Source organism: Arachis ipaensis, chromosome B1 (assembly GCF_059453495.1).
Source record: "Arachis ipaensis isolate K30076 ecotype BB chromosome B1, ASM5945349v1, whole genome shotgun sequence".
Lineage (NCBI taxonomy): Eukaryota > Viridiplantae > Streptophyta > Magnoliopsida > Fabales > Fabaceae > Arachis > Arachis ipaensis.
This window is the reverse complement of record NC_142436.1, coordinates 100,166,452-100,179,801: the sequence shown is the minus strand read 5'-3', so window position 1 is coordinate 100,179,801 and position 13,350 is coordinate 100,166,452.

Here is a 13,350-nt window from a genome sequence, read left to right as displayed (position 1 = left end):
GCATAAACCAAACGGCATTCTCTTATACGCAAACATTCCAAAGGGGCAAGTAAAAGTAGTTTTCTCCTGATTTTCAGGAGCTCTGTGAATTTGAAAGTAACCTGTATATCCTTCTAGAAAGCAATAATGGGATTTACCTGCCAAGCGATCCAACATTTGGTCAATGAACGACAACGGGTAATGGTCCTTCCGCGTTGCTTGATTCAGCCGGCGGTAATCAATGCACACTCACCAAGTGTTCTGGACTTGGGTGGCCACAAGCTCTCCACTCTCCGTCTTCACCATTTTTACTCCAGACTTCTTCGGCACTACTTGGACTGGACTCACCCATTCACTGTCAGAAATGGGGTAGATGATGTCCGGTTCCAAGAGGCGAGTCACTTCCTTCTTGACTACGTCAAGGATTGTAGGATTTACCCGTCTTTGCGGTTGTCGGACCGGCTTGGCGCCTGCTACCAAGAAAATTCGGTGAAGGCACACTTGAGGGCTTATCCCCACAATGTCACTTAAGCTCCATCCGATCGCCTTCTTATACTTCCGGATAACTTCAAGAAGTTGTTGCTCTTCTTGATCAGAGAGGTCGGTTGCCACTATCACCGGAAATTTATGTTCCTCATCAAGGAACCCATACTTAACATGAGGTGATAGTGATTTCAAATCTTCCCTTGCTTCTTGGTGAGGTAACTTGTCCTCTTGATTGTGGAGACTTGGAGGGCTACTTCCATCTTCTTCCTCCTCAAGGTTCCCCACTTGGAAGATCACATCATCACTTAGACCTTTTTGAAGCTCATAATAGCTATCTTCTTCAACTCGGTCCTGTCTCCCATCTTCAATAAATTTCTCACCTACATCAATAGATTCCTTCTTCGGTAGAGCGGGTTGAGGGGTTACCTTATTAAGCGGCTCACTGGTACGGTATTTAGAGTCCACAAACTAACCAGCAAGTGCACCGGGTCGTACCAAGTAATACCTCAGGTGAGTGAGGGTCGATCCCACGAGGATTGAAGGACTAAGCAACAATGATTGATTGATTGGCTTAGTTAGACAAATAGAAAAGAGTGTTTGGATATTCAAAGAGCATTAAACAATCTTACAGAAAGTAAAATAGTAAAGTAAATGGGTTGGGAGTAAAGTATAGAGAAGGTAGTTAAGGTTTCAGAGTTATCTATTTTTCCGGATCAACTTTTCTTACTAACTATTTTAATCATGTAGGATTTAATTTATGACAAACTATATATGACTAGACCCTAATTCCTTAGACCTTTCTAGTCTCCTCTAATTTTCATCAACTGCCAATTCCTTGGTCAATTAATTCCAATTAGAGGGTGATGATCAAATTCCAGTTTGTATGCCACAAAAACTCTAATTACCCAAAAATAAAAGGATTATATGTCACGTATCCCGTCAAATCCAGATAATTAAAATTTAGGAGAAAATGTTTTCAAGCTATTGTTCAAGTAAAGAGCTTTTCCAAGTTATACAAGAACTCAAGTAGAAAGAGGGTCATACTTCCGTTCCACCCAAATTCATAAGATAAAGAGCAAAAACAATTCTTAAAATATAAATCCATACATGAATTAAAATAGAAAAAGCAATAAAATCAATCCATACAAATAGACAGAGCTCCTAACCTTAACAGTGGAGGTTTAGTTGCTCATGCTTCAGAATAAGGATTGTAAATTGGAGTGGAATAATGTTCAAAAAATATTGTGTTGGAACCCCCCTGTTGGTATCCCTTTTTATATCTAATCCTAATTAATTTAAATTCTATCTTCTAAAATTAAAAATAATATCTTTTCCTCTAATAAGATTTAAATTTAAATCAGAATTAACTAAATAATCAAGTCTTCAATTGATGGATGGGGACCACTTGTTTCGTCTATTCTGCAGCTTCTAATATGTGTTTTATGGGATGAAAACTGGGTCAAAACTCGGCCTAAAATCATCCCTAGTGTTTTCTGCGTTTTCTGCATGTCGCGCATGTCACGCATACGCGTCAATCACGCGTACGCGTCGATGGTCTTTTTCGCGTGTCACGCGTAAACTTCAGGTACGCGCACGCGTCGCTGAGCAGATTTGCTTTTCACGCGTACGCGTCATGTACGTGCACGCATCGCCATGGATAGCTCCAAATCACGCACACGCGTCAGGCATGCGCACGCATCACTCCTCGCTGGTCAGCTCCTTGGTTTCTTCTCTTTCTCTGCAGAAACTCCATCAAGTCCATCCGAATGCTACCTAAAATAAATAAAATTGCACAAGACTCAAAGTAGCATAACTTTTTCGTTTTAAATAATTTTTCTTTCGTTTTTCAAACGGCGTAAACTTCACGGACCCAACTTATATATAAAATAAGTTTGAAAATATTTGGGGGTCCGTAAGCCGAGTTATGTCTCACCAAAGTTTGGCCAAAAACTAACTTTACACAAAGTTCATAAACCTCTATTTTCACCAAAAATCAAACTCAATATCAACTTTCTATACACATAAACAACACCACAACATACGATTTCAGCCTCACAACCACAAATTCTACCAAATCAATCATACCTCAGTTAATCATACTTATCCCAATTGATCTCAATTATATACACACAATTCTCAATTATTTAACATCAACAATTCTACATACATTGCCAACTAAATCACCAAACATGCTCCAAACTCGTAATTCAACTTATCCTAGGTCATCTAGCCTAAGCTTTCACAAAACCTTACATATTAAATACGAAAAACTAAAACCATACCTTGGCCGATTTCTCCCCTAAGCTTGGAATGCCACAAATGACCACCGTTCCATAAAACCCAAAGCTCCAAATCTCTCCAAACAGAAAATTCAGCTTCCAACTCTACAAATTTTCCACCAATGCATTTAATTTCATATAATATCATATAAACACCACTAAATTAATATAGGATTTGATATATACATAATTTTACAAGGTTTAAAGATTCCTCACCTTACCAACGGAGAATTGGGACAAGACCCGACAAGTCCATAAAGCTAATTCGGTCCTAAACACCGAAATTAGACAATTTCTCAACATTAAACCCTATTAAATTCGAAATTAAAAGCTGAGCTGTATGGAGTGAAAATGAGGCTTACCTATAAAATTGTTGGATGGGTCTTGTAAAGCTCATCGCGGTGAACGCGTGGCTGATGAAGGAAATTCTTATGCAGGTATAGAAATTAGTAATGAATCCAATCGTGAGTATAGTCTAACTGACATGCAAATATCGTATCAAATAATTCTAAAATCTATGACCGTGAGTATTAGTCCCGGGTCGTCCTCCCTAGGAATTTCCTTAGAATGAGCATTATTGATTAGGAAATCTTTTGTGGTTTTGAGAGTTGGTGCAAGAATTTAAGCTAATCAAAGGTAAGCAACAATTGATTAAGATATAGGCCTTGGCCAAGGGTGAGTATTGGAAGTTCCATCATTGTAGTTTCCTTCAATTATGATAAGAATTGATCATTGCTTCACTTAGTTAACCCCCTAATAATGGAGGAAAGTCAAGTGAAAGTAACTAACTTGAGTCACAAGTCCTAGTCTAACCCTAGGGAAGTCTAGCTTTAGTGCACTCCATGTCAATTAGCAATTCTCAATTCCTAATAAACAATTGATATCCACTACTCAAGTGTCTCCAATAACTCAACCCCTAAGCCAAGTAAGAGAAATCTACCCCATAGCTAGGGTTGTCATTTTCACAATTGGTGGGCAATCATAGAAGACATGATGAAATTGAGAGAAAAGAATTGAATCAAAGCTATCTAATTCAAGCAATCATCAAAAATCAAGCAATTGAATGAAATTCCTCAATTCATTAATCAAAATTCAAAGTAACAAGGTCACAAATCTTGATCCAAGTGAATGAATCAAAAGAGCACTAATTGAGAGTAGAAGAAGAGTAGATCTACAACTTGTATCAAAGTAAAAGTGAATTAGCAATGGATCTCACCAAGGAATCAAAGGAAAATTGCAATGGAGAGAGTAAAATCCTAGAGAGAAGTTAGAGTTTCTCTCTCTAAAATAAAATGTAACTAACTACCCCAAAATATCTAAAAATGTCTAATAATCCCAATCCCCCTAATCCTTGGTCTTCATATGCTTTTCCCGTCAGAATTCTGCCCCAAAACAGGGCCTGCTGATAAACCCCATTTTTAGGGTTTATCTTGTGTTGAATTTAGAAAGTTTTGTCAAATTTTCTCCCATGTATCCAATGAAATAGCATGGTTTTGTAAATTCTCCTTTAATTGTGCTTAAGAGTGAAAACATGCTTTTTAGGTCTTAAAATAGCTAATTTTAATTCACCTTGATTCCATTAGATGCCTTGATATATTTTTTAAGTGATTTCAGATTTAGGAGGCAAAGATTGGATTGAGGGAATGAAGAAAAAGCATGTAGAAATGGAGAACTCATGAAGAAATGAAGGAATCACAAAAGCTGTCAAGCCTGACCTCTTCGCACTTAATCGATCATAACTTAAGCTACAGAGGTCCAAATGACGAGGTTCCAGTTGCTTTGTAAAGCTAACATCTGGGGCTTCGAAATGATATAAAATTTGCAATAGTTGCCACACGTATAGGGATGCGTACACACACTATAAATGTACATGTTGATGGTTGCACATGATTCACTTAATGCAACTCGTGGCCAGCGATTTTAGAAGCCTTGTGGGCCCAATCCAACTCATTTCTTTTGTAGATCTACATTTTTTCTTCAATGCAATTGGTAAGTTCTATTGTAGATCTCTTGCTATTCTAGTTAGATCTCTCTTTAATTCTTGCAATTCATGTTGTTTACTTTTATTGCCTTCTACGTGTTTGATGAAATGCTTCTTTTAGTTATTAGTTAGATTTTGTTCCTCTTGGCCTAGGTAGAGTAATTAGTGATACTTAAGTTATCAAACTCTTTTGTTGATTGATAATTAGAGATTGCTAATTGACTTGGATACCACTAAAGCTAGTCTTTCCTTAGGAGTTGGCTAGTACTTGTGGAATCAAGTTAATTCATCCACTTGACTTTCCTCCATGGTTAGAGGTTAACTAAGTGGTAGCAATGGACAATTCACATCACAATTGAGGAGGATAGCTAGGATAGGACTTCTAGTTCTCATACCTTGTCAAGAGCTTTGTTAGTTGTTAGTTTATTTTCATTGCCATTTATATTTCTTGTTCCTTATTCCCAAAACCCCAAAACATACCTCAACCAATAACAAGAACACTTTATTGCAATTCCTAGGGAGAACGACCCGAGGTTCCAATACTTCAGTTTATAATTTTAGGGGTTTGTAATTGTGACAAACAAAATTTTTGTATGAAAGGATTATTAGTTGGTTTAGAAACTATACTTGCAACGAGAATTTATTGTGAATTCTATACCATCAAAAATCCAATCATCACCTGCCACTGCCTGAAATTGCTGGTCACGTTTTCTCCTTAAAAAATCACGTGCGGCCATCGGCGCATAAGCACACAGCACGCGTACGCGTCCCTGGGACTTTTTTGCGATCCACGCGCAAGCGTCTAGTGCGCGCGCGCGTCCAAGGGTTTCTGGCCCAGCCATATAAACGCGCCGGCTTCTCGTTTCAGCTCTATTGCTCTAGCTCTGAGGGTGCACATCCGCGCGTACGTGTACGGTGCGCATGCCTGCCCATGCCCAAGTTCCAAAACTATAATTTTTCCATGCTCCTTCCATTCATGCATGCTTCCTTCATCCCTCTTAGCCATTTTTGCCCTATAACTTCTGAAACCACTTAACAAACAGATCACGGCATCAAATGGTAATAGTGGAGGATTACGATATATCAATTTTAATGCAAAAGAAGCATGTTTTTATCTATGAAGCAAAATTAGGAAAGGAACACAAAATCATGCATTTTTATAGGAATAAGTGTGGAAGATCATTGATAAAACCCTTAAAATATATACATGATAAACCCTAAAAACGGGGTTTATCAACCTCCCCACACTTAAACTATAGCATGTCCTCATGCTAAAGGAAAGCAAAAGATCAAAGGATCCCAAGAGAATGAGATTCATGGGATGCAATCTACTTTACATCAATGCAACTAGGGTGTATGCCACTATCTACTTGGTCAAAAGCAATTCAATCTTCCTAGAACATATATATAGGCACATAAGGCAAGATGATAGGCAATGTATGAACTCTACCAATTCTAGTCATCAAAGTGAAATATGCACAGCTTGCATGAAGAACGCTCGTGAGAGCCGGAAATAAGGGATTGAGCTTCAAACCCCTCACCAGAAGTGTTTGCACTCTATTCGCTCGGTGTATAGGGTTGATCACTCAATCCTCCCCTACTTCAAGCTCTTCCAAAATTTTTTCTTCCTCTAATCAATCAACAATTGTTCTATGCATGCATACATATATCATGAGGTCTTTCCTTAGGTTGTAATGGAGTTATGGTTAAGGTAGGGTTATATATTTGGCTAAGTGGGCTAAAAATTGATTCCTTTGATTAACTTAAGCTCTCCTCCTAACCTATATAACGTCCTATACAATTATGTACTAACCTAACTACCCATTCCTCACTCCTTCACATACTCATGCATTTACTTTTGATCATTATACATATGCATTAATTTGTCTTTAAGCCTTACTTTGGGGCATTTTGTCCCCCTTTTCTTTTCTTTTCTTTTCTTGCTTTGTTTGTTTCTTCTTTTTTTTTCTTTCATTATGCCTTTTTCTTCTCTTTTTGTTTTCTCTTTTCTTTCGTCTTCTCCCTTTTTTTTCTTATCAACGCATATGGTCTACACATTTTGTCAACACATGAGTATGTATTCACTTCCCAATATTTTTAACAAAAACAACAACATGCTCTAACCTCAACCAATGTCTCCCCTCCCCCTCCCCCCCCCTCCATTTCTCCACACTTGAATGACACACACACTCTAGCCTATGTTATTCAAGGATTCAAATAGGGACATTCATGGTTTTCCGCTTTTGGCTTGTGATGTGCTAAAATTAAGAATAAGTGGGTTAAGCGTAGGCTCAAAGTTGGTTGCAAAGGTTGTTATAAGGTAAGGTCATCTGGGTAAGTGGCTAAGTGAATTGATGGCCTCAATCATGTACATGCATTCCTACATATAACAATGGACATATAGAGTTAAACAAATTAAGGATCACAATCATAGAGAGAGGACAATGCACACAAGAAGGAAAGTAAGTGGCTAGAAGATGTAGCAGCACAATTAGGCTCAAAACTCACTTGCTTGTGTTCTTGGCTCAAAATCCTTGTTCCAAATTACATTCTTCAAACAAGCTTAGCATCAAAATTTTCAAAATTGGTAGGGTTGCCCTAAAATTCTAGTTTCTTAGGAAAGAGGTCATTACTCTAACCAAGTGGACTTATCAAGAGATAACTATCATGTAAAGGATGTCAAAAAGTGAAAAACCTAATCATGCAATCTATCCTAATTAACCAAAGAGATTCAAAATTTATTCGGGTGTTACCTATGGAGACCGGTTGGTCGGCCGACCTCCCCACACTTAGAAGTTGGCATGGTCCTCCGTGCCTTGGGTGAGACGTAGTGGTTGATCGACTTTTGAGTGTCCATCATCTTCTCCATTATCGCTATCTTCATTGACGGTGCCGAAGGACGTGGAGATTTTTGGTTCATCCATAGGTGGTGCTAGGCAACTTAAAGGCTTCTTAACAAAATTGTATCGGTGTTGGTTGCGCCGCTCATAACGATCGAGCTTCTTGTGGAGGTCCTCTATGCGTTGCATAGATGATTTTGGTGGTGCAGTTGAAGTGGTGGGAATTTTCATGGGGATGGTTACGTTCGGATCCTTGGTGTCCGCCGGAGGGTTGAGGTATCTCTCGGTTGGAATAACATTGCCGTCCACCGGGATCATGGTCCTCCGATCCTTAATCTCTCAGGGGACACTGGCTGCGGCAATTAAGTCGGTCACTAAAGCGGGGAAGGGGAAGTTTCCCTTAGCATGGATGCGGCCCATAACCTGGCAAATGAGACGGGAAATATGCACCGGTCTCTCTGTGAGGATACACAAAACCAACAGGGCTAACTCGGCAGTGATAGATGAGCCATGGGTGCTTGGGAGCACATAATGGGCTAGAATTTAGGCCCATGCCTGAGTCTCTATGGTGAGAAAATGTGCGGTGATGCCCTTGGGCCGGGGTCTCATCCTTCCCCGAATCCAGAATGATTCGGGTATGGCAATGACCCTGAGGACAGCATCCCAGTCAAACCCAGATTCGTATCGTGCCGACAAAATCTCTTGATATGCATCAAGTCCTTCCGCGGATGGTCCGGTCTTAAGCACACTTTGAATGGCCTCCTCTATGATGGGAACTTGTCTTCGGCGCACAAATATCGATGCATGGGACGATGAGTGGTAATTGGTGTAAAATTCCACCACCCAGGACAAGTTTGCTTCGCTGGCTTCCTTAATAGGAACTTCCATTGTCGCCGCTCGATGCGGGGCATCACAAGCGGAATGACATGAGCCGGAGGGGCTAGAAGAGGCTCCGCGTGATAGTTCCTTTCTTTGATTAAGGGGTAGACAAGTTCACAGTATTGGTTGGGGAACTTGTTTGGATCCCTTGCCGGGTTGTCCTTTTCCAAAACATCAATGTTAGCAACGCTCGTTGTCTTGTTGAGGAGGGGCTTGGCTCTAGGCGCTTGGTGTGTTTTGCTAGTGGACCGTGGGGTGCCTTCTTGGATGCCTTTCCTTGGTCTTTCTTGATAACCATCCTAGAAAAGAGGGAAAGGTGGCGAAATTATACTCAAAGAAGCACCAAGAAATAATAGTCATGCAAGTGATAAATCATAAGAGAATAAGCGTCTTAGATACATGACAGCGGCAACATGTAACTAAGGCAATAATAAATACCATGGCCAATCACTAGCATGTGATGTAGGAGTGATATAGGCATGCAAGCAAGAAGCATGAGGAGCAAACACTCTCAACATCAATAACAAGAGGTAATAGTTAAGGAATGAGCATGTAGAAATGAAGCAAGAAGAGTAGTAAGCTCAACGCACATATGAACAAGCAATTGAATGAGAAAGAACACTAAATGGAAGACACTAAGTCAAATTTAACTCAAAAAGCCATATATGCCTTTCATCAAACATTTGTTGTGCATCCCTTTTTATGACAAAAATTAGAGAAGGGTGACAATGTAACATCATACAAAGCATCATCAATCATCATAGCATACCACACATTGCAAGGAAAAGAAATTAAGATAATCCAACTCATCAATGCAAGAGTAATCCCCACTTTTAACATCCATAAGAAAAGGAAAAAGAAAGAAAATCCAACAAACAAACTAATCATGAATGAGAGATAACTAAGAAGAAGAGTAAGGAAATGCAACTAATGAAAGGAAGAAAGGAAAGAGAGAGATAGCTAAGCAAGAAAAAAGGGATAGTGAGAATACTTTGAGAATAAGAAGAGGAAATGAGGGATGTAAGTGAGAGAGGAGGGAATGAGAGGTATGGGAGAGGAGAAAGCAAAGAGGGGTGTGGGACCGCCGGTGGAAGGGGCAGAAGAGAGGTGGTAGAAGTGGTAGGAGGGGTAGAAAGCGAGAAGAAGGGTGAAGGTAAGAAGAGGGGAGAAAATTGAAAGAAGGAGTGTGCTAGAGGTAATTGGGTCGCAAGACCGACGCGCGCGCGCCATGCACGCGTGCGCGTGCATGGGCAAAATACAGCAGGGACGCGGATGCGTTTAGTGCGCGTATGCATGATGAGCGAATAATTTATACCCTTTTTGGCATTTTTTACATAGTTTTTAGTATATTTTAATCACTTTTTATTATATTTTTATTAGTTTTTATTCAAAAATCACATTTCTGGATTTTACTATGAGTTTGTGTGTTTTTCTGTGATTTCAGGTATTTTTTGGCTGAAATTGAGGGACCTGAGCAAAAATCTGATTCAGAGGCTGAAAAAGGACTGCAGATGCTATTCGATTCTGACCTCCCTGCACTCGAAGTGGATTTTCTGGAGAAGCAGAAACCCAATTGGCACGCTCTTAATTGCGTTGGAAAGTAGCCATCTTGGGCTTTCCAGCAATATATAATAGTCCATACTTTGCCCGAGAATTGATGGCCCAAACTGGCGTTCAAAGTCAGCCTAAAACATCTTGGCGTAAAACGCCCAAACTATCACCAGAATTGGAGTTAAACGCCCAAACTGGTACCAAAGCTAGCGTTTAACTCCACGAACAGCCTATGCACGAAAAAGCTTCAATGCTCAGACCAAGCACACACCAAGTGGGCCCCAGAAGTGGATTTCTGCATTATCTGCACTTAGTTACTCATTTTCTAAAAACCCTAGTTACTAGTTTAGTATAAAAACTACGTTTAGTCCTTAGACCTTGGCTTTTGACCATCTCTGGAACTTCTATGTTGACGTTTGGAGGCTGGCCTCACGGCCATGCCTAGACCTCTTTTCACTTATGTATTTTCTACGGTGGAGTTTCTACACCACATAGATTAAGGTGAGGAGCTCTGCTGTTCTTCATGAATTAATGCAATTACTACTGTTTTTCTATTCAATTCACGCCTACTTCTTCTCTAAGATATACTCTCGTACTTAATTCAGTTAAGTCAAAATGAAGAGGTGACCCGTGACAATCACCCAATCTTCGTTACTCGCTTAGCCAAGGTCACGTGCCTGACAACCACAAAGCAATCTACATGATGTTCAACGTAGTCATTGGACGACAGCTGGAGTATATTTTCTTGGGTTTCTAATCTAAGATTAGAACCTTTGTGGTATTGGCTAGAATTATTGGCAGCCATTCCTGAGATCCGGAAAGTCTAAACTTTGTCTGTGGTATTCCGAGTTGGATCCTGAATCCAGAAAGTCTAAACCTTGTCTGTGGTATTCCGACTAGGATCTGGGAAGGGATAATTGTGACGAGCTTCAAACCTATGAATGTGGGGCACAAGTGTCAGTGTGCAAAAGGACAATGGTCCTATTCTGACGCTAGCGAGAACCGACAGATGATTAGCCTTGCGGTGACAGCACAGATGGATTTGTTTTCATCCGAGAGGATCATACAACTTGCCATGGAAGGAGGTAACGCATGGTTGGAAGAAGGCAATAGGAAAGCAGAGATTCTGAAGCAACCAAGCATCTCCAGACGCGTATCTAAAATTCCCAACAATGAATTACATAAGTATCTTTATCTTATTTTATATTTTATTTATATTTTAATTATCAAAACTTCATAACCATTTGAATCTGCCTGACTGAGATTTACAAGGATGACCATGGCTTGCTTCAAGCCGACAATCTCCGTGAGATCGACCCTTACTCACGTAAGGTTTATTACTTGGACGACCTAGTGCACTTGCTGGTTAGTTGTGCAGAGTTGTGAAATAGAGTTGAGATTACGATCGTGCGTACTAAGTTGTTGGCGCAGTTGAGATCAAAAACTTCGTGCACCAAGTTTTTGGTGCCGTTGCCGGGGATTGTTCGAGTTTGGACAACTGACGGTTCATCTTGTTGCTCAGATTAGGTAATTTTATTTTTTATTTTTAAGCCTTTTATTTTCGAAAAAATAAAACAAAAAAAATTAAATTATTCTATGTTCTTCAAAATTTTTAAGAATGAATTCTAGAGTTTCAGATGATGCTTTTATCATCACAGGAACTAGTTGATTCCCATCAAGGCTGTTGTATATAATGTCCTGCTGAAGCTTGGCTAGCCATATCTAATCTTTTTAGACTGAAGCTTTAGACTAACATTACATGATTTCTGAAATTCTTATTAAAATTTTTGAAATCCTTATTTTTCTTTTTCCAATTAATTTTCGAAAAATTACAAAAAAAAATTTTAATAAAATCATAAAAACGAAAAATTTTGTGTTTCTTGTTTGAGTCTAGTGTCAGATTTTAAGTTTGGTGTCAATTGCATCCTTTTTATTTTTCTTTAAATTTTTGAAAATTCATCATTTGGTTCTTCATGATCTTCAAGTTATTCTTGATGATTTTTATTATTTGATCTTTGCATTTTCTTGTTTGGTGTCTTTTCTTATTTTTCATATGCATTCTTGAATTATTAGTGTCTAGAGAATAAAAATTTTTAATTTTGGTGTCTTGCATGGTTTTCTTTTCTCAAAAATTTTTCAAAAATATGTTCTTGATGTTCATCATGATCTTCAAAGTATTCTTGGTGTTCATCTTGACATTCAAAGTGTTCTTGCATGCATTATTAGTTTTGATCTTAATTTCTTGTGTTTGCATCATTTTTTTTTTGTTTTTCTCACTCCTCGTAAAAATTCAAAAATAAAAAAATATATTTCCCTTATTTCACTCATAAATTTCGAAAATTTGAATTGATTTAGTCATAAAATTTTAAAATTTGGTTGTTTCTTGTTAATCAAGTCAAAGTTCAAATTAAAAATTCTATCTTTTTCAAATCTTTTCAAAAATAAAATCTTTTTTATTTTTTTAATATTTTCAAAAATTCTAAAAATTTGATTTTCAAAATCTTTTTCTTATTTTTATTTCATATTTTCGAAATTAATGCTAACATTTAATGTTTAGATTCAAAAATTTTTAAGTTGTTACTTGCCTATTAAGAAAGGATCAATCTTTAAATTCTAAAATCATATCTTTTAGTTTCTTGTTAGTCAAGTAGTCAACTTTAATTTTCAAAATCAAATCTTTTTAATTTCTAATTCAATCTTTTTCAAAATGATTTTCAATCATATCTTTTTCTATTTCAATCATATCTTTTTCAAAACTTAATTTCAAAATCTTTTCTAACTTCTTATCTTTTCAAAATTGATTTTCAAATCTTTTTCAATTAACTACTTGACTTTTTTTTTATTTTAAAAGTTTTCTATTTCAATCATATCTTTTCTCTAAAATTTGAAAACTAAATAAATTAATTACTATTTCTTATCTTTTTTCAAATTTAATTTTATTTCTCTTTTTAATTTTCGAATACTAACCAATAATTTAAATAAAAACAAAAATATTTTCCTTTTATTTTAATTTAAATTCTAATTCTCTCTCTCATCTCTTTCTATTTATTTATTTATTTATTTATTTATTTACTAACACTACTCTTCTTAAAAATTCAAACCCTCTCTCCCTCTCTGTGTTCGAATTTCACTCTTCTTATTCTTCTACTCTTCTCTTCTTCTACTCACATAAAGGAATCTCTATACTGTGACATAGAGGATTCCTAGTCTTCTATGTTCTCTTTTTTTTCATATGAGCAGGAGCAAGGATAAGAACATTCTTGTTGAAGCTGATCCGAAACCTGAAAGGACTCTAAAGAGGAAGCTAAGAGAAGCTAAATCACAACACTCTGGAGAGGACCTGACAGAATTTTTC